Below are 18,921 nucleotides of genomic sequence, written 5' to 3' on the forward strand. Positions count from 1 at the left end.
GCAGAGAGAGAAGCAGGTTCCATGCAGGGAGCCCGACATGGGACTGGATCCTGGGTCTCCAGGATCACACCCTGGGCTGAAGGTAAACCACTAAGCCACCGGGGCTTCCCCAGGCTCACACAATCTTACTTGCTTTGACACCTAGCAGAGAGGCAGCAGTTTGCAAAGTACCTGGGCCACACGTGGAGATTGATCGACTAAAAGGGCATGCGCTGGAGGCTAGAGATCTGTAGGAAATTTTTCCTGAAACGGAAGGGCTTGCATTTTTCTTGCCTTCTTTCAGCCTCCAGCTGGGCAAATGCTGGCAGGTACTAGTTCTGACATTCACCATCTACTTTGCTAGCACCACTTGCCCTACCTGACTTCCCTGCAGCCCCATTCTGCACAACATGCCCATCTCAGCAGTCACTCCTCCAAAGCAGCTTCTGCTCTACCACACCCTGTGGACAGCCTCAGTTGGGACTGTTACCCCTCCAAAGTGACTCCTGTGACAGGGAGAGGCAGCCACATCCACCAGCATGCCTACAAGAGTTATAGGTAGGTCTCACAGCCAGCAACACCAGGGGATAACTCCACCCACCAGCACATTCACAACAGCTTCAGCTGGGGCTCTCAGGCAGTCATGCTGGGGGCCAGCACTACCCACCAGCAGTTGCAGCCTGGTCACCATAGGAGAGCACATGCAGCCCACATAGGGGCCGCTCCTGGAGTGCCTGGTTCTCCAGAGAGGATTGGGACCAGAGAGGATTGTGCTTCTGGGCCCCATAAGGTGCCTTCTACTAAGGGCACTTAAAGACCAGGAGATGTAGCTGACCTACTTAATGCATAGAAACAAACACAGTCAGACAAAATTGAGGAGGCAGAGAAATATGTCCCAAATGAAAGAATAAGTCAAAATCTCCGGAAAAGAATGAAATGAAATGGACATAAGCAGTTTACATGAAAAGGGTTCAAAGTAATCATCATAAAGATGCTCAGAGAACTTGAGAAAAGAGTTAATGAACTCATTGAGAATGTCAACTAAGAGGTAATATAAAAAACATCAGATCAAAGCTGAAGGATATAATAACTGAAATGAAAAACATTAATGGAGATTAACAAAAGATTGGAGGATGCATAAGAACAAATCAGTGATATGTAGTGAAAATCATCCAAACTAACATCAAAAAGAACAAAGAATTTTATTTATTTATTTTTTTAAAGAAGACTTTATTTATTTATTCATGAAAGATACAGAGAGAGGCAGAGACACAGGCAGAGGGAGAAGCAGGCTCCATGCAGGGAGCCCGACATGGGACTCGATCCTGGGTCTCCAGGATCACGCCCTGGGCCCAAGACAAATGCCAAACCGCTGAGCCACCCAGGGATTCCCAAGAACAAAGAATTTTAAAAATGAGGATAGGTTAATAGGAGAATATCAAGCATATTAACATTCATATTATAGGAGTTCCAGAAGAAGATGAGAGAGAGAGAAAGGGGCAGAAAACATATTTGAAGAAATGATAGCTGAAAACTTCCTTAGCCTGGGGAAGGACAGACATCCTGGCCCAGAAATCACAGAGATCCCCAAATAAATGAACCGAAAGAGGTCCACATTAAGACACATAATAATTAAAATGTCAAAAATTAAAGATAAAGAGAAAATCTTAAAAGCAGCAAGAGGAAAGCGATTAGCCACATACAAGGAAACACCCTTCAAGCTATCAGCTGATTGATTTTTAAGCAGAAACATTGCAGGCCAGAAGAAAGTGGCATGATATACTTAAGTGCTGAAGGACAGGGCGCCCAGGTGGCTCAGAGGTTGAGCATCTGCCTTGGGCTCAGGTCATGGTTCCAGGGTCCTGGGATTGAGTCCTGCATCAGGCTCCCCTGGAGGAGGAGACAAAAAAAACCTTCAACCAAAAATACTTCATCCAGCAAGATTATTACTCAGAATTTAAGGAGGGATAAAGATTTTTCCAGACAAATAAAAGTTAAAGAAGTTTACCACCACTAAATCAGGCTTACAAGAAATGTTAAAGGGAACAGGAGAAACTCCTAACTCTGAGAAACAAACAAGGGGTAGTGAAAGGGGAGGTGGGCGGGGGAATGGGGTGACTGGGTGACAGGCACTAATGGGGGCACTTGATGGGATGAGCACTGGGTGTTATACTATATGTTGGCAAATGAAACTCCAATAAAAAAATATACAAATAAATTAATTAATTAAAAAAAGAAAAGGTCATTACCAGATGTAAGAAAATTATGAGGGCATCCCCGGTGGCACAGCGGTTTGGTGCCGCCTGCAGCCCAGGGCATGATCCTGGAGACCAGGGATCAAGTCCCACGTCAGGCTACCTGCATGGAGCCTGCTTCTCCCTCTGCCTGTGTCTCTGCCTCTCTCTCTCTCTCTCTCTCTCTCTGTCGATCTGAATAAATAAATAAAATCTTAAAAAAAAAGAAAATTATGAAAGAAAAATATCATTGGTGAAAGCAAGCATATATTAAATGTAGTTGATCAATAACTTATAAAGCTAGTATGAAGATTAAAAGACAAAGATAGTAAAGTCAGATATATCTACAGTAAGTAGTTAAGGGATGCGCAAAATAAAAAATGCAAATCATGACATCAAATACATGAAACATTCAGGAGGGGAGGGAGTAAAAATGTAGTGCTTTTAGAATGTGTTTGAACTTGGGGCACTTGGGTGGCTCAGTGGTTGAGCCTTCGGCTGGGGTTGTGATCCTGGGGTCCTGGGATTGAGTCCCCCATCAGGCTCCCAGCAGGGAGGGGAGCCTATTTCTCCCCCTGCCTATGTCTCTGCCTTTCTCTCCATGTGTCTCATGAATAAATAAATAAAATCATTAAAAAATGTGTTTAGGGACGCCTGGGTGGCTCAGCAGTTGAGCATCTGACTTTGGCTCAGGGCGTGATCCCGGATTCCCAGGATGGAGTCCCACAGCAGGCTCTTTGCGTGAAACCTGCTTCTCTTCCCTCTGCCTGTGTCTCTGCCTCTCTTCCTGTGTCTCTCATGAATAAATAAATAAAATCTTTAAAAAAATAAAAATAAATTTAAAAATGTGTTTGAACTTAAGCAGCCAACAACTTAAATTTAAGACTGCTATACGGCAGCCCAGGTGGCTCAGCTGTTTAGCGCTGCCTTTGGCCCAGGGCGTGATCCTGGAGTCCCGGGATCGAGTCCCGTATCGGACTCCCCGCAGGGAGCCTGCTTCTCCCTCTGCCTGTGTCTCTGCCCCTCTCTTTCTGTGCCTGTCATGAATAAATAAATAAAATATTTAAAAAAGGAAGGGAAGAAAAGTTACAACCAACACCACAGAAATACAAAGGATTATAAGAGAACTATGAATATACCAACTAGTTGGACAACATACAAAAACAGATAATTTCCCAGAAATTTACAATCTTCCAAGGCTGAATCATAAAAAATAGAAAATCTGACTAGACTGATTACTAGCAAGGCGATTGAATCAGTAACAAAAACCTCCCAACAAACAAAAGTCCAGGACCAAATGGCTTCACTGGTGAATTTTACCAAACATTTTTTTAAAAGATTTTATTTATTTATTCATGAGAATACACAGAGGAGAGAGAGAGAGAGGCAGAGACATAGGCAAAGGGAGAAGCAGGCTCCATGCAGGGAGCCCAATGTAGGACTCGATCCTGGGACTCCAGGATCACACCTTGAGCCGAAGGCAGGCGCTCAACCGCTGAGCCACCCAGGCATCCCTCTACCAAACATTTAAAGAAGAGTTAATGCCTATCCTCAAACTATTCCAAGAACTCAAAGGGGAAAGACCACTTCCAAATTTATTCAAAAAGTTTTTTGATATTAAAACCAGATAAAGACACTACAAAAAAAGAAAACTACAGTCTAATATTCCTAATGAACACAGATGCAAAAATCCTCAACAAAACATTAGCAAACCTGGGGTACCTGAATGGCTCAGTTGGTTAAGTGTCTGCCTTTGGCTCAGGTCATGATCTCAGGGTCCTGGGATTGAGTCCTATATTAGGCTCCCTGTTCATCAGGGAGTCTGCTTCTCCCTCCACCCCTACCCCTTCTTGTGCTCTCTCTCTCACTCAAATAAATAAATAAAATCTTTAACGGAACAAAAAAAAATTAGCAAACCCAATTCAACAATACACAAAAAGGACCATTCAGTAATATCAAGTAGGATTTTTTCTGGAGTTGCAAGATTGTTCAATATTCACAAATTAATGTGATACACCACATTAACAAAATGAAGAATAAAAATTACACGACCATCCTAATAGATGCATAAAAAGCATCTGACAAAATTTGATATCCATTCACAATAAAATGCTCTCAACAAAGCGTGTATAGAGGGAAAATACCTAAATATAAGAAAGGCCATATATGACAAACTCACAATTTACATAATACTCAATAGTGAAAAACTGAAAGTCTTTGCTCTAAGATCAGGAACAAAACACGAACGCTCACCACTTCTATTCAGCATAGTACTGAAAGTCCTAGCCACAGTTAATTAGGCATGAAAAAGAAATAAAAGACATCCAAATTGGTGAGAAAGAAGTAGAAGTGGGATGCTGGGTGGCTCAGTGGTTGAGTGTCTGCCTTTGGCTCAAGGCATGATCCCAGAGTTCCAGAATCGAGTCCCACATTCGGCTCCTGTGTGGAACCTGCTTCTGTCTCTGCCTCTCTCTCTGTATCTCTCATGAATAAATAAATAAAATCTTAAAAAAAAAGAAGTAGAAGTGTCACTAACTGCAGATGATATAATACTATATATTGGAAAACCCTAGAGATCTCACTGAAAAACTACTAAAACTAATAAATGAATTCAATAAAGTTGCATATAGAAAATTAAGGTATGAAAATCCACTGCATTTCTGTATACTAATAACAGACTGTCAGAAAGAGAAATTAAGAAAACAATTTCATAAAATTAAAAAAAAAAAAAAAGGGATCCCTGGGTGGCGCAGCGGTTTGGCGCCTGCCTTTGGCCCAGGGCGCGATCCTGGAGACCCAGGATCGAATCCCACGTCGGGCTCCCGGTGCATGGAGCCTGCTTCTCCCTCTGCCTGTGTCTCTGCCTCTCTCTCTCTCTCTCTCTCTGTGACTATCATAAATAAATAAATAAAATTAAAAAAAAAAAAGAAAACAATTTCATTTACAAGTGCATCAAAAAGAATAAAACACCTAGGAATAAATTTAGCAATGGAGGTGGAAGACCTTTATTCTGAAAAACTATAAGACTTTGATGAAAGAAATTGAAGATGACACAAATAAATAAGGGGTTAATATCCAAGACATACAAAGAGAGCATAAAACTCAAAACCATAAAAATGAACAATCTGATTTAAAAAATGGGCAGAAGGCCTGAATAGGCCTTTTCCCAAAGAAGATACAGAGATGGCTAACAGACATACGAAAAGATGCTCAACATCACTAAACATTAGGAAAATGTCAATCAAAATTACAATAAATTATCACTTCACACCAGTCCAAATTGCTAGTATCAGAAAGACAAGAAACAGGAAGTGTTGGTGAGGATATGGAGAAATGGGAACCCTCATGTCCTGTTGGTGGGAATGTAAATTGGGGCAGCCACTATGGAAAACAGAATGGAGGTTCCTCAAAAAATTAAAATAGATATACTATACAATCTGACAATTCCACTTCTGTGTATTTATCAGAAGAAAATAAAAACACGAATTCAAAAATATATATGCAACCCTATGTTTACTGCATTATTTACAATAGCCAAGATATGGAAAACAACATAAGTGTCTATCTCTAGATAAATGGATAAAGGAGATGTGAGATATATCTACAGATCTATGTGTAGATTTATAGATATATATGTATGTATATACTTCTATATGACATAAAAAAGAATCAAATCTTGCCATTTGCAACAAAATGGGTGGACCTAGAGGGTGTTAGGCTAAGTAAAATAAGTCAGACAAAGACAAATACTGATTCATGATTTCACTTATATGTGGAATCTAAAAAACAAAACAAGTGAACAAACAAAACAAAACAAAGCCAGGGGCTCCTGGGTGGCTCAGTGGTTGAGCATCTGCCTTAAGCTCAGGTCGTAATCTGGGGGTCCTGGGATTGAGTCCTGCATCAGGGTCCCTGCAGGGAGCCAGCTTCTCTCCCTCTGCCTATGTCTCTGCCTGTCTCTATATCTCTCATTAATAAATAAAATCTTAAAAACAAACAAACAAACAAAGCCAGTCATAAATACAAAAAACAAACTTGCGGTTGCCAGAAGGGAGGGGTAGGAGATGGGAAAATTAGATAAAGGGGATTAAGAGGTAAAAATTTCCAGTTCTATCAGCCTTTTTATGTGTCTGCAGCATTTTAGGAGTCTGACAGCCTTCCTCCATTTTGTTCTGCCTCTGTCTCTTTCGGTACAATCTGGGAATCTTTCTTATGATATTCTCAAAAACCTTGTGGATCTCCCATATGGCACAGCAATTCATGCCACTAATCTAGGTGGTCCTCCACAGATCTTTCCCAGAGAATCCCATCTGTATTCCTGGCTATGGTTGAGATGGTTGAAGAGATTCACAGTCACAAACCTAATCTCTTTAGTACTAGCAAGCACAACCACACTCTTGACTTTCTCACCATAGCACACCTTCCTAAGAGTAAATCTCTTAATTTTAGTGTCTTTTGTAATCTTGATAGAATCAGAATTTTCCAAATCATCAAGTCCTGGATCTTTCTTGCTTAATAGTTCTTTCCTCAATTTATCTCTTTCTTCTGACATTTTACTAATGCAGCAAGAGTAAGTCAAGCCACACCTTCAACATTTTGCTTAGAATTCTTCTTAGCTAAATATCTAAGTTTACTACTTACAATTTCTGCTCTCCACGTGACTGTGGGACATAATTCAGGTAAGTTTTGTCAGTGTGTAACAAGGATTGCCTTTCCTCCAGTTTCCAATAACACGTTCCTCATTTCTGTCTGAGTTCTCGTCAGCAACACCTTTAATATTTATATTTCTACCATCATTTTGCTTTAAAGAAATATGTATGTATTTTCTAAAGTGATGTACGTTTTATCTACCATGCTCTTCTAAGAGCATGAGCTACCATGAGGTTCTAAGAGCTCACCAGAATAATATTCAATGTTTGTATTTCTACCAACAATTTGTTTAATTCAATCTAGGATTTTTCTTTTCTTTTCTTTTTTAAAGTAGGCCCCGTGCAGTATGCCCAGTGCAGGGTCGAGCTTGGGGCTTGAACTCATGATCCTGAGTTCAAGACCCAAGCAGATATCAAGAGATGTTTAACAACTGAGCCACCCAGGTGCCCCAATCTAGGGTTTTTCTATCATTCTTCTAGTCTCTATCCATTCTCCAATTTTAAATTCACTTGCACATTTTTAGGTATTTGTTATGGCAGCATTCCACTTCTAGATACCAAAATCTGCGTTAGTTTCCTGTGGGTGCTGTAACAATTTACTGCAAACTTGATGGCACAAAACAACAAAAACTTATTATCTCATGGTTCTGTAGGCCATATTGTCTGAAATCAGTATCACCGGTCAATACCAAGTTGTCAGAAGGGCTGTCTCCCTCCAAAGGCTCTAGGGAGAATCATGCCTTACCTCTTCCAACTTCTGTTGCTGTCATTATTCTTTGGCTTCTGGTAGCATTGCTCTAATCTTCAAGGTTAACAATCTCATATCTCTCTGTGTTTCATCTTCACATTGCCTTCTCTTCTGTATCTCTTCAAGTCTCCTTCTGCTTCTTTCCTTTTTTTCTCAATGCACAGTCTTTATTTTCTCTAAAAATTGAGGTAAAGGGAACTGTTTTGAAAAGGAAATCATCTGCATGCTTGAAAATGGATAGGTCCTAACTTATATAATGTTATATGTCAATTATTCCCAATAAATCTGGGAAATTTTTTTTAATACAAAAAAACTGGAAAAAGAAAATGGGAAGGTCCAGCTTCATGCAATAGCTCCACTATGCTCAGAGGAAGAAATCAAAGTTGGCCAAGGTTAACCAAAAATTTCCTGAGTATTTCCTGAATGACTAGTATTTCCTGAGTGACTAGTATTTCAAAGATGAAAGTGATCAGTCAAAAGTTTGTCTTATAGTCCTTGGAAATATGTAATGCTGATGCTCCTATCACCTCAGCTGAGCATGCTGGATAGCATTTCTGCTATTGATGACAAAATTGCTCCAGTTTTCTAGGCCCTTCTGCTTTCCTCAACCAGCCTGGGATCTGCCCAGTCCCCCTGCCCCAAGAGAGCAGCCAGTTCTTGTAAGTCTTGGAGAAGAACGCTCTGTAGGTGTGATTGTCTTGTACCATGAACCAGCTTCACAAGAAAGTCAGGTATGCAAAGACCTCTAGAAGGGTCAGGAGAATCAGAACAGGGAGAATTTTTAACAGTAGCTACCTGGAAGGACAATCTTTCGGGTGGGCCTTCTCCTTTGTTCCCTTTCATTATGTCTGGATTGGTATTAATAAAGCTGAGACTCTTCCATCAGCTCTACTCCCAGTGTATTTTTAGAAGCTCACAGCGACATTCCACAGGTGCTCAATGGTTTTGCTATTTCAGACCCCTAGGGGCACCCAGGTCATCTTGCAGTCACCAAAATACTTGCCACACAGGGGCACCAGGCTCTCAGCTAAGGCACAGTACAGCCTGGTCTATGCTCCCTACCATGTTGACTTGATAAAGGGGAGAAGAGCCTCCAGAACAGACACAGCAGGAAGGAGTGCCAGACTAGTCAGGGGTAGATGATGCCTGAGTGCACTGCATAAGTGGTGACCCCTATGTCTTGGAGTCTCTTGGCCAATTCCCAATTAAAAACACATTGGCCACTTGGTTGTGGCAATGAGCAAAATCCCCAGCTGTAGTGTTTCTCACCCTGGAGGTTGTGGAAGTGAATCTTGCCAGTGTGGTGGCTTACTGATGACAGGCTCATCACCTGTGAGGGCACAGACTTTTTTGGTGGCTCCAAGAGCAAATGGGTACAAAGAAAGTGGACTAGGTGGTTGACTCGCAGGTGAGTCTCAAAGTCACCAGCTGTTTTGGAATATGGATACATCACCATTCCTGCATTGTTGATCAGAATATGGAGCTGCTTTTTCTCTGCCAGAAAGCCTTTAGCAAAAGCTCAGATGGATTTGGTATTAGATGGGTCCAGTTTCTGAATTAGCATCTGAGAGTTCTTTGTATTGGCCTGGAATTCACTGGCCAGCAGATGATGCCTTCAGTATATCTCAGTAGGCAATGCATACTTGGGCTTCTCTGCTACCAAGCTCTCTGGCCGTCTCCTTGCTGATGCCTATGTTGGCTCTGGTAATTACCACTATCTTCCTGGGAAGCTGCATGTTTGTTCTCCAAACCCCAGCAGCAAAGAACAGCTTAATGGATATAACTATTATATATAGGAAAGAAAGGAAGGAGGTGAGCTGTCCCAAGGTAACCAGCATCTTTCAATACTTTTAGTTGTTGCTGCTTTAGCAAAATCAGCTTTTACTTCAACTCTGGCTCGGTCTCCTGGTCTGGCTCCAACTCTTGGCTGCTTCTCTCTCCTCTTCCTTTAGCTTCTTCAGCAACTAGGTTCTCACTAACAGCTTGACCTGCCTCTTACAAGGATACATGTGGTTGCATTTAGGGCCCACCCGGATAATCCAGGATAATCTCCCTATCCCAACAGCCTTAATTTAATCATATTTGCAAAGAACCATTTTCCAAATAAGGTAACATTTACAGGTTCCAGGGATTAGGACCTACTATCTTTAGGGGCTATTATTCAGCCTACTACCAGGAGTAAGTCAGACACTCTGCTCTGAAGTTCTAGGATCACTGGGTTTTGAAAGGAGTGACTGGAGCTTTCTGAGGCCACATAGGCAGGAGTCAGTGCAGCCTGATGGGAGGGATATGGACTCTGTGGTCAAATAGACCTGAATTCACTTCCCAGTCCCAACATCTGAGGACCTTGGACAAATCACTCAACCTTTCTAACTCCCCATTTCTCCCTCTGTGAAATGACATAATAACTACTTCTCTCTCACAGGGTTGTTATCACTTGCACTTAGCATAGGGCTAGGCACATCGTGGTGATCAACAAACATTAGCTGTTATTATTAAATCAGGAACATGGTGACAATAATAGCATGCACTTATTCTGTGTTTACTTTCTTCTGGGTTCACAAGGGATCTTAACATACACTCCCAGGAAGATATGATATAGATGGCCTTACTGCCCCACGTCACAGATGTAGATTCAAGAGGCCAGGATTGAGGTACCTGGGTGGTTTAATCAGTTAAGCATCTGTCTTCAGCGCAGGTCACGATCTCTGGGTCCTGGGACTGAACCCTGCATTGAGCTCCCTGCTCAGCAGGGAGACTGCTCTCCCCCCTCACTCCCCCTCCCCAGCTTATGCTCTCTTTTTCTCATAAATAAATAGATAAATAGATAGATAAATAAATAAATAAATAAATTCTTTTTATTTATTTATTTTTTTTTAAATAAATTCTTTTTAAAAAGAGGCCAGGGGCTGCCTGGATGGCTTAGTCCATTGTGTCTGTCTTCAGCTCAGGTTATGATCCCAGGGTCCTGGAATAGAGACTTGCATGAGGCTCCCTGCTCAGCAAGGAGCCTGCTTCTCCCTCTCCCTCCACCATTCCCCCTGCTTGTGGGAGAATAAATAAATAAAATCTTAAAAAAAGAGGCCAGGGTTTGTCCAGAGTCAGACAGTCAACAAATACTAGAGGAAGAGATGAAGACCATGTATGGCTGATCTTTCAACACAATGCTAGTCTCCACCACAGGAGGAGATTGCAAATCCCAGGGCATATAGAGAGCATATGTAAATGATAAACACGTCTGCAAGCAGGAAAGTCTGTGGCCAGCTGTATGGAGGGACTTGCCAACTCTTAGGGCTGCAGACTCTGGTGTGGAAAACCATGATGGTGGACATCTCTGCTCTCAGTACTTTCCCACAAAGACAAGAGACTCTGTGCACCAGTGGTGGTGACAGACTCCAGCATGAGAGCAAGGTCTATATCAAGACCCAGGATCCTGTGGACCTTCTGACTCTAGGCTGAATGGATGAAAAGGCCAGCACCATGTGACTCGGAGTTTCTCATGATTTCCCAAGAATATTGCTCATTGAGCCCAAAATCTTTTCACTTTATAGTATAATTCCACTTCTTTTTAAAAAGAAATTTAGATTTTATATTGAAGTATAACATAAAGATGGGATCTTGCACAAATTGTAACTTTATCATTTGACAGAAGTAAGGGAACTCAGGATCTGAGAGTTGGTGTTATTTCCTCAAGGTAAATCATTGCTGTTGAGTTTGAGATCAGAAAAATATATCTGCCAGTTTCATGGTTCAACAACTTTGACTTCTTTGCATGTAGTTCTGGTATGACTGGCCATGCAGACTATTGTTTTGCTTTTAAAGATTTATTTATTTATTTATTCATGAGAGACAGAGAGAGAGAGAGAGAGACAGAGACATAGACAGAGGGAGAAGCAGGCTCCCTGCAGGGAGCCCGATGTAAGACTCCATCCTAAAACCCCAGGATCATAACCTGAGCTGAAGGCAGACACTCAACCACTGAGCCACCCAGGTGCCCCCAGACTATTGATATCTGTGGCATTAAAAACAGCTTTATTGGAGCATCTGGGTGGCTCAGTGGTTGAGCGTCTGCCTTTGGCTCAAGTTGTGATCCCAGAGTCCTGGGATTTAGTCCTGCTTCTGGCTTCCCACAAGAAGCCTGCTTCTCCCTCTGCCTATGTCTCTGCCTCTCTCATGAATAAATAAATAAAATCTTAAGAGGAAAAAAACCCAGCTTTATTGAGATATAGTTGACATACAATAAATTGTACGTATCAGTATACCATTTGATAAATTTATATATTACATATATATTCACCATAATCAAGATAGTAAACATATTCATCACTCTCTCATCCTCACTCTAAGACTCACTGATGCTGTCACTAAAGATTGGTTTGCATTTTATTAAGTTTTATATAAATAGAAACATGTGGGCAGCCCGGGTGGCTCAGTGGTTTAGCGCCGCCTTCAGCCCAGGGTGTGATCCTGGAGACCCGGAATCGAGTCCCACGTCAGGCTCCCTGCATGGAGCCTGCTTCTTCCTCTGCCTGTGTCGCTGCCTTTCTCTCTCTGTGTCTCTCATGAATAAATAAATAAAATCTTAAAAAAAACATGCATTATGTACCCTTATTTGAATAACTTCCTTCACTTAGGGTTATTTTGAGATTCTTCCATGTTGTATTGTATGGATATGCTCCAATTTGTTTATTCATTCATGGATATGTGGGTTGTTTTCAGGTTTTTACAAATATTTTATTTTTTATTATTTTTAAAATATTTTATTTATTTATTCATGAGAGACACAGAGAGAGGCAGAGATACAAGAAGAGAGAGAGGCAGGCCTCCCTGGCAGAGCCCAATGCAGGACTCGATCATTTTAACTTCCTTTATTTTTTAAAAATTTTAAGGTAGGCTCCATGTCCAGCACAGAGGTCAACACAGAACTCAAACTCACAGCCCAGGGATCAAGACCCAGAGACTCAACTGACTGAGCTACCCAAGCACCTCCCTATGGTCATTTTAATTTTTTAAAAAAGATTTTATTTATTAGAGAAGGAGAGAGAGAATGAGAGGTGGAGGGGGAGCAGAGGGAGAGAGAGAGTGAGAAGCAGACTCCCTGCTGAGCAGGAAGCCTTTGGCTGGGCATGATCCCAGGACCCAGAGATCATGACCTAAGCTGAAGGCAGACTGAAGGCTGAGTCACCCAGGCACCTTGATCATTTTAATTTTAGCCATTATATTAAGTGTGTAGAGGTATATCTTTATGTTTTAAGTTTATATTCCCCTAACGCCAATGATGCTGAGCACATTTTCATGTATTTATTTGTCACTTGTATATCTTTTGCTCAAATCTTTTGCCCAATTTTTATTGGGTTATTTTCTTATTGTTGAGTTTTGTGAGTCATTTTTACATTCAGATACATGTGTTTGCAAAGACTTTTCCCACTCTGTCCTGTAAAGAATGGATTTTTTAGTTTTGATGAAATCTATCCATTTGTTCTTTTATAAATTGTGCTTTTGTTGTCAAATCTAAGAAATCTTTGCCTAACTTAATGTCACAAATTTTCCCCTGTGGTTTCTTCCAGAAATTTTATACTTTTAGGTTTTAAATGTAGGTCTATGATTCATTTTGAGTTCATTTTAAAAAATATTTTATTTATTTATTCATGAGAAACACACACAGAGAGAGGCAGAGACACAGGCAGAGAGACAAGCCGACTCCCTGCGGGGAGCCCACTGTGGGACTTGATCCCAAGACTCTGGGATCATGACCACTGAACCACCCAGGTGTCCAGATTTTGAGTTAATTCTTGAATATAGTGTAAGGTTTCGATCCAACTATGCTCTTTTGCATTTGTATATCCAATTGCCCCAGCACCATTTGTTGAAAAAGCCATCCTTGGGCACCTGGGTGGCTCAGTTAAGCATATGCCTTCTGCTCAGGTCATGGTCCCAGGTTCCTGAGATTGAGCCCCTGTTGGGCTCCCTGCTCAGCAGAGAGCCTGCTTCTCCTTCTCCCTCTGCTACTCCCCCTGCTTGTGTCCTCTCTGTCAAATAGATAAGTAAACTCTTTAAAAAATAAAAGGCCATCCTTTCCTTACTGCATTGTCTTTGCATCTTAAAAAAAAGTTATAACCCACATATATGTGTGGGTTTATATCTAACATATCTGTTTGCTCCATTTATCTACTATTTGATCTTTATACCAATACCAGTGTCAATTGGTAATTGACAGTGTCAATTACTGCAGCTTTATGATAATTCTTGGATCAGTGTTAAGCTCTCCAACTTCATTTTCCTTTTTGTAAGAGTTATTTTGGCTATTCTATATACTTTGCATTTCTATATGAATTTTAGAATCAGCTTGTCAGTTTCTATAACAATCTTGCTCAGGTTATCATTTAGATAGCATTAGATTTATAGATAAATTTGGGGAGAATTGACATTTTAACAATATTGACTCTTCCAATCCATGAACAAGGTATATCTCTTCATTTATTTAGATCTCAGTTTCTCTCAGTAATTTTGTAATTTTCAGTGTATAGATTTTCACATGCTTTGTCAAATGTATCTAAAAGTGTTTCATGTTTTTTTTTATAATGTTGTAAGTGATATTGGTTTTTACATTAAATTTCCAATTGTTCATTGCTGCTATATAGGAATACAATTGGTTTTTGTATATGGATCTTGTACCCTGCAACCTTGTTAAACTCACTTATTAGATATAGTAACTTTTTAAAAGATTTTATTTTCTTTTTTAAAAAGATTTATTTACTGGACAGCCCCAGTGGCACAGCGGTTTAATGCTGCCTGCAGCCCCGGGGTGTGATCCTGGAGACCCGGGATCGAGTCCGACGTCGGGCTCCCTGCATGGAGCCTGCTTCTCTCTCTGCCTGTGTCTCTGCCTCTCTCTCTGTGTGTGTCTCTCATGAATAAATACATAAAATCTTAAAAAAAGAAAATAAAAAAGATTTATTTACTTATTTGAGAGAGAGTGTGTGTGAGTAGGTGGGGGAAAGGGAGAGAATCTCGAGCATACTCCCTGCTGAGTGCAGAGCCGAATGCTGAATTCAGAGCCGAATGCTGAATTCAGGGCTTGATCTCACAACCCTGAGATAATGACCTGAGCTGAAATCAATAGTCAGATGCTTAAATTACTGAGCCACCTAGGAACCCCTTAAGACTTTATTTTTTTATAAAATAAAAAGATTTTATTTTTTATAATCTATCCAATTTGGGGCTTGAACTTACAACTCCAAGATCAAGAGGCACATGCACTACCGACCAAGTCAGCCTGCTGCCCCAAATCTAGTAGCTTTTTATTAAATGCCATTGGATTTTCTACAAAGATGGTTATGTCATCTCTGACGTTGTCTTGTTTTTAACAATGAACTTTCTTTTAACCATAGATTTGTCATTTTAATGTGTTCCTCAATACTCCACCCTAAAATATGTATTGAAAAGTAAAAACAGAAGCCATTCCACAAAACCTTTTATTGAGCTTTTGCTACTATGCTCACTATAAATAAACCATTAGAACAGTGGTTCTCAACCAGGGGTGATTTTGCTCCCCAATGGACATTTGGCAATGCCTGCAAAATTTTGTTTCTTACAACTGGGAGGAGGCTACTAGGATCTAGTGGGTAGAGGCCAGGAATGATGCTAAACATCCTACAATGCACAAGATAGCCTTCCACAACAAAGAGCTATGTAGCCCTAAATGTCAATACTGTTAAGGTTCAGAAATTCTGCACTAGAAATCAGTAAATACACAGATGTGATCCTCACAATAAATGTCTTATTCAGACAACACATTGTAGACAAATGTAGCAGGGCTCATTTAAATTTCATATAAATTTTATCCTTTCCCCCAAAACTGTAAAAAAGTACCTTATATACCTTATATACCTGATTCACCATGTTAGATGCCCGCATTGTCTCTGGTTTTCTCTGCTTATCTCTTTCTCTTTATCTCCTTCTCTCCATTCTCTTTCTCTTATATTATAGTCTCTCAGAGGCCTCTCTCCTTCTCCCACAGGCTTCCTCTTTTGTTCTCTTTACCTCTTGACTAAAGGTGTTGGCTGCAGCACCTAATACAACTACAAATAGGGGCAGTGACATTGTCTTTAATCACCTGTTGCTGTCACATCCTGGGGGACCCTGACAATGCTGACACCCCATTGAGGTCACCGGTGCATCATTCCCTCCCAACTTTGAATGAAATAATTCACTGCAAACCACCTCTGAAGATGTGGCATCAGCCACCAGGGAGGCAGCAAGGGGTAGTTGAGGAACTCCCAGCATCATCTTCCCACTTAGGTCCAAGACTCCTGAACTGGAAAGGGCCCATCTGCTCAGCCGTCCCTCTTCCCATGTGGTAGGTTTTCATGGATGTTTTTTTTTCTTATACCTACAAACTTCTTTTTTTTGCAAAAAACAAAAAACAAAAAACCTTAAAGTATATATTGCATAATTAACCAGATTTTATTTAGAGGACAACCTTAATTCATATTTGTTAGTTAGAAAAACAATTTTGTTACATTTTATTTCCTACCATTGTAGCAATTACTCTAGAGATAAGAACTATATATTGGCTGCCCTGGTGTACAGGACAAACTTTATCTTTTAAAAAAACCCCTAAATTAAATAAAATGGTGAAACTCCTCAATTTCTGAGTCTAGACTGAACAAATCTAACAATGAAGAGCTTAGGTGAATCTTACCTCCCTTCAACACATCAAACCAGGGAATACAGAAGGCAAGGACATTTGCAATCAGGGCTTTGGAGACATTTACTGCAGAAGGGAACTGGAGCATAGAATCATGGAGAACATATCTCCTGGGGCCCAGCACCTTCCCCCTGGGCCTGAACATGAGATAATAATGAATCTATGTCCCTCAGTTATGAACTTTGGTCCTTGTTCTCCGTTAATTTTTCCACTCTCATAGGCACTCAGGTCTGACCTTGCACCTGGTTCTCTGCTCAGTTTTCTCTCTGCACAGGCTGCTATTAATGCGTCTGCCATTTATGCTCCACTTGTTGGGGGCATTTAATTTAGGTGTCTGTCAACTCATTATTCTATCATCAATTTACTCTGTCATGAAAACCAAACATGAGTCTTTACTTTTTCGATCAATGCCTAATATGATCTGTAAATGAAATCCAAGTCTTTTAAAAACATTAGTTTCCCCTGTTGATCTATCTATATATATATATATATTTTAATATCCTGAGTTTTTATTTTTTAAATTTTTATTTATTTATGATAGTCACAGAGAGAGAGAGAGAGAGAGAGAGAGAGAGAGAGGCAGAGACACAGGCAGAGGGAGAAGCAGGCTCCATGCACCGGGAGCCCGACGTGGGATTCGATCCCGGGTCTCCAGGATCGCGCCCTGGGCCAAAGGCAGGCACCAAACCGCTGTGCCACCCAGGGATCCTTGATCTATATATTAAATCAAGATTGTAGTTATATAGATTTTACCATCAATGCCCCTTTTTTTCTGACCTTGACTCTGGCTGTCTATTAAATCTTTATTCATTGATGATCCTTTAACCTTAAACCCAGGGCTTTGTTAAGTATTCTACCATCAATGTGTCTATGTTCTAGATCTTAAACCTAGACTTCTGTTAACTTTTCCACCAGCAATGCTCTTATGATCATTATCTAGGGTCCAGGTGCCTATTGAGATTTCCATCAATTTCCTTTGTTCTGACCTTGAACCCAGGCCTTTGAAGAAATCCTGAGAGAACAGCCTGGGCCCCTTAATCGATACCCATCTGGTTTGAATTCAAGCCAGATCTACTGGAATAATAGCTTTTCCCTATTAATACCTTATGCCTCAGTCAATAGTCTTCCACTACTGACCCTCTGAATATGTTATCTTGCATGAAAAAGGGACTTTGTGATCTTTAAAAAGGGGGGTAGCAACGCCTGGGTGGCTCAGTAGTTGAGCGTTTGCCTTCAGCTCAGGTCGTGATCCTGAGGTCCTGGGATGGAGTCCCACATTGGGCTCCCCATAGGGAGCCTGCTTCTCTCTCCTCCTGTGTCTCTGCCTCTCTCTCTGCATCTCTCATGAATAAATAAATAAAATCTTTTAAAAAATTTAAAAAGGTAATTCATAGATATGATTAAATTAAAAATCTTGAGATGGGTAGATTATTACAGATTATCAGATGTGTCCAATGTAATCACAAGGGTCCTTATAAGAAGGAAAGAGCGCGGTCAGAGTCAAAGAAGGTGTGATGGTGGAAGCAAAAGATCATAGTCAGAGAGAGATATGAGCATGCTACTTTTCTGGCTTTGAAGATGGAAGAAGGGGTTATGAGCCAAGGAAGACAGCTGGCCTCTAGAAGCTAGAAAATGCAAGGAAATGTATTCTTCCCTAGAGCCTCCCCAGGGAGTATGATTCTATTAATACCTTGATTTCAGCCCAGGGAAACTCACTTTGGACTTCTGACCTTCAGAACTGTAAAATAATAAACTTGTGTTGTTTTAAACCTGTAAGTTTTTTGGTACTCTGTTAGAGCAGCAATGGGAAACTACTAAAGGCATCTTTGAAAAATTCTGCCATTGATGCCCATCTGCCCAACACCCAAACCATGTCCTTATTAACCTTCCACCATCCATGCCCCTCTGTGTGACCTCAAATCCTAACCATTGTTAATTGTTCCACCATCAAAATCCCTTATCTATGTCCTCCAACCTGGATGTCTATTAACTTAAGGGCCTTTGTAATTAGGCCGTCACTGATGCTTCCCTCAAGTTTGAAACAGAAGTTAGCATTTCCGTTTCAAAGCCTCTCTGGAAAGACTTCATAACTAGGCCACTATTTTACCGTCAGTGCCCTTCTGGTGTGACCTAGAAATAAAATTTAAAAAATATATTTTATTTAGGGACGCCTGGGTGGCTCAGTGGTTGGGCGTCTGCCTTTGGTTCAGGCCGTGATGCCCCGCCCCTGTCCTGGAATCAAGTCCCGCATCATGCTCTCCACGGGGAGCCAGCTTCTCCCTCTGCCTATGTCTCTGCCTCTCTCTCTGTGTCTCTGAGACATAGGCAGAGACATAAGCAGGCTCCCTTGCAAGGAGCCCGATGTGGGACTCGATCTCAGACCCCAGGATCACGCCCAGGATCTAGTCTTCTGTTAAGTTTTCTTTTTTTTTTTTTTAATTTTTATTTATTTATGATAGTCACAGAGAGAGAGAGAGAGAGAGAGAGGCAGAGACACAGGCAGAAGGAGAAGCAGGCTCCATGCACCGGGAGCCCGACGTGGGATTCGATCCCGGGTCTCCAGGATCGTGCCCCAGGCCAAAGGCAGGCGTCAAACCGCTG

General features: G+C 41.0%; 1 pseudogene; it reads right to left on the reverse strand.

Moving 5' to 3' along the window:
* Positions 1-8,498: 8,498 nt before the first annotated feature.
* On the reverse strand, positions 8,499-9,448 carry LOC140628651 (retinol dehydrogenase 12 pseudogene; annotated as a pseudogene).
* Positions 9,449-18,921: the final 9,473 nt, after the last annotated feature.

Source organism: Canis lupus, chromosome X (genome assembly GCF_048164855.1).
Source record: "Canis lupus baileyi chromosome X, mCanLup2.hap1, whole genome shotgun sequence".
Taxonomy (NCBI): domain Eukaryota; kingdom Metazoa; phylum Chordata; class Mammalia; order Carnivora; family Canidae; genus Canis; species Canis lupus.